This window comes from Salvelinus sp. IW2-2015, unplaced genomic scaffold (assembly GCF_002910315.2).
Source record: "Salvelinus sp. IW2-2015 unplaced genomic scaffold, ASM291031v2 Un_scaffold1932, whole genome shotgun sequence".
Lineage (NCBI taxonomy): Eukaryota > Metazoa > Chordata > Actinopteri > Salmoniformes > Salmonidae > Salvelinus > Salvelinus sp. IW2-2015.
In genome coordinates, this window is record NW_019943290.1 from 11,027 (window position 1) to 17,724 (window position 6,698).

The following is a 6,698-nucleotide window of genomic DNA, read 5'->3' on the forward strand; positions in this document are numbered from 1 at the left end:
CGAGGAGGACAGTGAGAGAGAAGAGAGACAGTGAGAGACCAGTGAGAGAGAAGGAGAGACAGTGAAGACATGAGAGAGAAGAGAGACAGTGAGATACAGTGAGAGAGAAGGAGAGACAGTGATAGACAGTTGAGAGAGAAGGAGAGACATGAATACAGTGAGAGAGAAGAGAACCAGGTGAAGAGAAGAAGGAAGGACAGTGATGAGACAGTGATGAGGAGGAGGAGACAGGAGAACAGGTGAGAAGAAGAAAGAGACAGTGAATACAGTGGACTAAAGCCCCTTCCTTCCGCAGGAGGGTTAAGGAGCGGCACAAGATCAGAGTCATTGAGAAATGTGGTTCAGAATTATGGCCTCCCGTTAGGACGCCGTAATTCAGACGAGAACAGTCCGCCAATTCGGGCTTGCAACGGAGATTTGGAGGGACATCTCTGTCGTTTTTGATTGGTGACTTCGTCAGTCTCTCTTCCGGGTTCAGTCCCACAGTACGAGGTCTGAAACGTCAGGAATGGCAGACAAGGGGACCAATCGAGTAGGAATGAGGCGGGCATATATACAGCAGCCTTGTTAACAGCTGTTCGAAACCCTGGACGAGCTCTTGAGGCGAGAAGCAGCTCCCCTGGCTGAGTGAGACGAGGGCGAGCAACGTACGCATTCCTGTATTGACGTCTGCGATACGTGGAGTCATATGCTCCGGTTTTTCGAGTAGGGATCTTGGAGGACAGGTAGCTCGAGCCGAATTGACCATGTGTTCGATCGTCCCAGCTCGCCGAGGGACCAGGTTCCCTCACGTCAAGGCTTTATGTCCAACGTATATGTGACGCGCACCATGGAGGAGGGTCAGGTTGCACTGGTGTGGCCAGGATGATACATTCGCAGAACTGTGAGAAGCGCCAATAAACGTAGGATTTAAGAGTCCATAATATTGTCGCGGTCAGAGGAGGATGGTGGACATGTGTGGCCAACTTGACCAGAACTCTTCCCCTTGACGCAGCTTCTCGCAGGGTGTGACTCCCGCGGTTCAATTGGTCCGTTCGCGGTATGTGTCAGTCTCAGGTATATGACCTCAAGACCTGGTTTCGCTAGTTCGACGTGAGGAGGAAGCACAGTGGCTTACACCATGAGACAATCTTCGTGCATAGTGCGTTGACACCCTGTCTTTCCATGTCTCCTGTGTCAAGAGCCTTTTCGTAGCGCCGCCACCCGTAGGGATGACGATCTAGCTCGCTGGCGCGCCAGCACGCCCAGTGCAGTCCGTGTCGAGAGGGCGCTCCGTGATTTACAGAGAGGTACGGAAGATCATGGACATGCCGTTTCGGCGGACGTGTCACCAGGTAACTTAGTGGATGAGTTGGAGAGGGTTACGGTTCCTGAGAGAGGAGTGGGTTCCATCTCGGGACGTGGCTGGGAACCCGTTCGTATGATGATGATTTCCTTCGTTGCCGCCAGGGGTCGCTCGCTTCGAGTGCGAGGGCCAGAGGAACGAGCGTCGTCGTTGAGAGCAGTGTGGGGAGAGAGAAGGAGGATAGAACTGATCAGTTGTTATTTGTCTTTGAGTCATGTTGATGTACCCATGAGAGCTCTCACCCGTTCGTGCATGGCTTAGTATAAGGAGGTCAATGTACCCTCACTCTACTGTTCTCTCCGCTTCTCACTCCCTCTCATCCCCGTCTCGCGCAAGGAGAAGACAGTGGAGGACAGTAAAAGAAGGACGAGACAGGGAGAGACAGATAACAGGAGAAGGAGAGACAGTGAAAGAGAAGGCAGAGAAAGGAGCTCTCTCTCTCTATCGTCCGTTACCGTGACTCCCGAACGTGTGTCTTCACTTCTCCTGGGAGGACAGAACCTAAACAATAATATACTCTTTCACACCTGTCCCCTAAGCTCTTTGAACCCTTTGAATTATAACGAGTCCCTTATTTCTCCCTCATCTTTTACCGACTTCTGTCGTTGTTGGATTACTATAGCGAGTTTAGATGTTATGATGTCTCCTCTGCTTCCTTGTTCCGCCCTGTCGTGTTCGTTGCTGCATTCTTCAGTTGCTAGCGTGTGACAGGATGTCCTATGACGTCATGCCGTTATTCACGGCCAGTTGCCTATTCTATCATACTGTATCTAGTCAGAAACGCTGCAAGTTCTGTTGTCGGCGCGCGTACCAGTCGTTACCTCTCATACTTCGACGACTTTATGGTAGTTTATCTCCGTTTTCCTGTTTTGGATTACCATGATTGATATAGATACCCAGGAGAATCATATATTGTGTTAACTGGGGAATAAAGACTCTGTTACTAATTACGTCGCTTTTGGGTCCTCATTCACCAGCATAACACAGTCCGATTGTCTGCTTTAAAGTTTCGTTGTTTTTTTAAATGTCACATGCACCAAAGTTACAAGTCGATTATCCCTTTATCTTGCAAAGGCTCCAACAACAACGCAGTAATCAATATCAATGTAGCACCAAAAAAGAACATAATTGTAGGGACAGGGAAAAAAAACAAGCACACATACAATGAATTAAAAAAAGATAAATTAAGAGAAGAGAAACACCGTAACAAAGTATTAACACGAATATATATGTTTCACTAGGTGGTACTTCTTGACAAGTCTTCCCCAGGAATAGTCATATTTTAGATATGTTGCAGGGCTATACGCAGTGGATATAAAGGTAGATTGATGTCACATGTGGAATAAGGTACTAGGCACGGATTGGAGTATATGATAAACAGAGTAGCAGCAGCATAAGTGTGATTGTATGTGACGCTGCTGAGTATGGCGCTAGGACGTCATTGTATAAAAATGTTGTGTGCTAGTGTTATGTGTGTGTTGGACTGTCAGGTGCGAGCGTGTCTGTATGATGATAGTGTTTCCTGTCGAGATGCAGTAGTACTGTATAGCAGTTTTACTGGCTTGAAGATAACAAAGACTGTCCAGTGCGAACTAGTTCAATTGTTCTACATACATTGAATGGCACCAGTACTGGCTACTGTGCGGAAGCAGAACTTTGAAAGAGAGTAACCAGTCTATGCTTTGGTAGGAGCATATATTGTTCTTTTAAAACTAAGTATCTTTCCGCGTGAACTGATCCTGGAATATGAGTATTGATATGATTTTTATTCATGGAATTATCTTTTAGTTACCTCAGTGTGTGGGACTAATCTTCAAACAGTCATTAAACATTAAATGACACTTGTGTTAATAAGTATAAGGACACAATATAAAAAACACATCATTGTACTAGAAACAAGAATAAATAAGTACACTAACTATAAGGTGTTTACCCGATGAAACTTACTCCAGATTCTATAAAATTTCAGTACTAATAGATCGTCATGCCGCAGTAGACTCCTCAACCAGCGAAGATTCTTTCGCCCTTTCCTCAATTGTGGTCATTAACATTATTTATAACATGGTTTAAAATTAGCTTGTTAAGAGCATTGTACTAGTATTTGAAAGGCCTATTTCTGGTTTGCTCAGGTTGCAAATTTGTCGAAAACCCGTGCCTGTTTCCAGGGGCTCTCATTTCCTGATGGGCATCTCTGGTAGCAAACTGACCATTCCATTCAAAGCATCAGTGGGCAGTGTCAGTGATATTGACCTATCAAGCTCTCACAGTGTCCTCAACATCACATCAATTGCTGTCTGTTCATTTTCACTAAGAAATAGCGCAGCTCTCAGCTGCTGCTCATCTTTCACTGCAGATGTTGGAAGTGCTGAGAACCGAGAAGTGGATGCGGTAGATTGGACGACACCGGACGTCACCTCACACATCGGATACAAATCTTAGATGGATCTATATTCTAAAGAGAGCGGTGGAACGGATAAATGTTGATTGTCGAAGATATCTTGTGTTAATCCTATGGGTTTTACGTAGATTGGACAGCACCAGTATTGTTGCAATTGACTCTAAGGGGATATTTAACCATGTTGCCTTGCCCTTTCATTGGTATAACACATTGGAGTGTTGAAAGTGGATATAATCACGCTAAGAACCATCCACAGATACACAGGAGGGAGTACATAGCTTTCACCCTGGTTTCAGTTCTGGCAGGTCATTTGTCATGGAAGAAGCAGGTGTTCTCCAGGTGTGAGAACACAGTGTGCAGTCTTACCTTGCTTGTGGGTGGTGTGTGTGTTGAGGTGATGTGTGTGTTGTTGTGTGTTAGAATTATGTCGTGTGTGGTGGGTGTGCTGTGTGTGTGTGTGTGTGGTTGTGTGTGGTGTGTGTGTGTGGGTTAGATGGCTATCGTGTTTTGTTGATATTGTGTTTGGTGTTTGTGTGTTGAGATAGTGTTGTTTGAGTGAGGTGTGTTGTGTGTTTACGTCGAGTCGTCTTTTTTTCTTACCTCTTTGGGTTGGGGATATAGTGGAGTAGCTGTCGTTGTTCTATTCCAGGGACAATGCTGTCTGAGTCTGTAACACGCTCTCTTATTAGCGGAATCTGGACGGAAAGAGGAAACACCACAGAAGACCTCATTACAGGTATTACTGGCGAATAAAACTGCCTATCTATACTTATTGTAGGATTAATTAGTTTAGTATGAGTCTGTCTCTCACTGTCTCTCCTTCTATCTCACTGTCTCTTACTGTCTCTCCTTCTATCTCACTGTTTCTCACTGTCTCTCTTTCTCTCTCACTGTCTCTCACTGTCTCTCCTTCTCTCTCACTGTCTCTCACTGTCTCTCCTTCTATCTCACTGTCTCTCACTGTCTCTCCTTCTATCTCACTGTTTCTCACTGTCTCTCCCCCTCTCCATGTCTTTCTTTCTCAGCCTTCTCTTTCAAACACATGGAGGTTAGTGTCTCTCGGTTTGTGCAGCAGTGCATCGAGGTCCTCCCTTGTGCTGGAGATATAATCAATGTATAGGATTCAATTCAAATCCCATGTGCTTCTATCTGTCATATAGCTGCCTCTGTGCATGATGGTTTCTATAGAATACAGTTTTTTTTGGTTCTCAAATATAGTATCATCAACATCCACAACAGTGTATTACAGTTTACAACATTACCTAAAAAGTGTACAACATGACCTAGACAGTGTACGACATGACCTAAACAGCGTACAGCATTACCTAAATAGTGTACAACATGACCTAGACAGTGTACAACATTACCTAAATAGTGTACAACATGACCTAGACAGTGTACGACATGACCTAAACAGTGTACAGCATGACCTTTTCCAATATGTTATAACTACCAACCTCCACTGTGCATATAAATGAAAAATAATCTAAGTTTCAGGGTTTTCTCTGCATCAAAAAAGGGCTTAGGTGATGATGGCAGTGGGTGTGGTCGGCCCGTCGGCATGGTTTCGAATTTGGTCCAGTCCCTATAGCAAGAACATTTAAGGTATTTGATTGGGCTATTTGTGGTTATGATGGGGCAGGAAGCTACAATAGCAGTGCTGATTGTTGCAGAGGTTTGGATCAGGGATGGGTTTGTAACAGACCTGGGATAAAATACTATTCAAAATCTTCTAGCCTAACCTGGGGGGCCAGATGGGCGGGGTTTTGAAGATTTTGGACTGTTCTATTGGTTCCATATGGGTTGGGTTATGATGATTTGGGACTGTTCTATTGGTTCCAGACCGGTTGGGTTATGATGATTTGAGACTGTTCTATTGGTTCCAGACCGGTTGGGTTATGATGATTTGGGACTGTTCTATTGGTTCCATATGGGTTGGGTTATGATGATTTGGGACTGTTCTATTTGGTTCCAGCGGTTGGGTTATGATGATTTGAGACTGTCTATTGGGTTCCAGACCGGTTGGGTTTTGAGGATTTGGGACTGTTCTATTGGTTCCAGACCGGTTGGGTTATGATGATTTGGGACTGTTCTATTGGTTCCAGACCGGTTGGGTTATGATGATTTGGGGACTGTTCAATGGTTCCAGACCGGTTGGGTTATGATGATTTGAGACTGTTCTATGGTTCCAGACCGGTTGGTTATGATGATTTGAGACTGTTCTTTGGTTCAGACCGGTTGGGTTATGATGATTGGGACTGTTCTATTGGTTCCAGACCGGTTGGGTTTATGATGATTTGGGACTGTTCTATTGGTTCAGACCGGTTGGGTTATGATGATTTGAGACTGTTCTATTGGTTCCAGACCGTTGGGTTATGATGATTTGGGACTGTTCTATTGGTTCCAGACGCGGTTGGGTTATGATGATTTGGGACTGTTCTATTGGTTCCAGCACGGTTGGGTTATGATGATTTGAGACGTTCTATTGGTTCAGACCGGTTGGGTTATGATGATTTGAGACTGTTCTATTGGTTCCAGACCGGTTGGGTTATGATGATTTGAGACCTGTTCTATTGGTTCCCAGACGGTTGGGTTTATGATGATTTGAGACTTTGTATTGGTCAGACCGGTTGGGTTATGATGATTTGGGACTGTTCTATTGGGTTTCAGACGGTTGGGTTATGATGATTTTGAGACTGTTCTATTGGTTTCCAGAAACCGGTTGGGTTTGATGGATTTGGGACTGTTCTATTGGTTTCAGACCGTTGGGGGGTTATGATGATTTGGAGATCGTTCTTATTTGGTTCCAGACCGGGTTGGGGTTTTGACTGATTTTGAAGACTGTTTCTCTTCTACTTGGTTCCAGCAGGCCGGGGTTTGGGTTTATGATGAGATTTGGGGGGAACTGGTTCTATTGGTTTGCAGAACGGGCAGGGTCATAGGATTATTGGGACT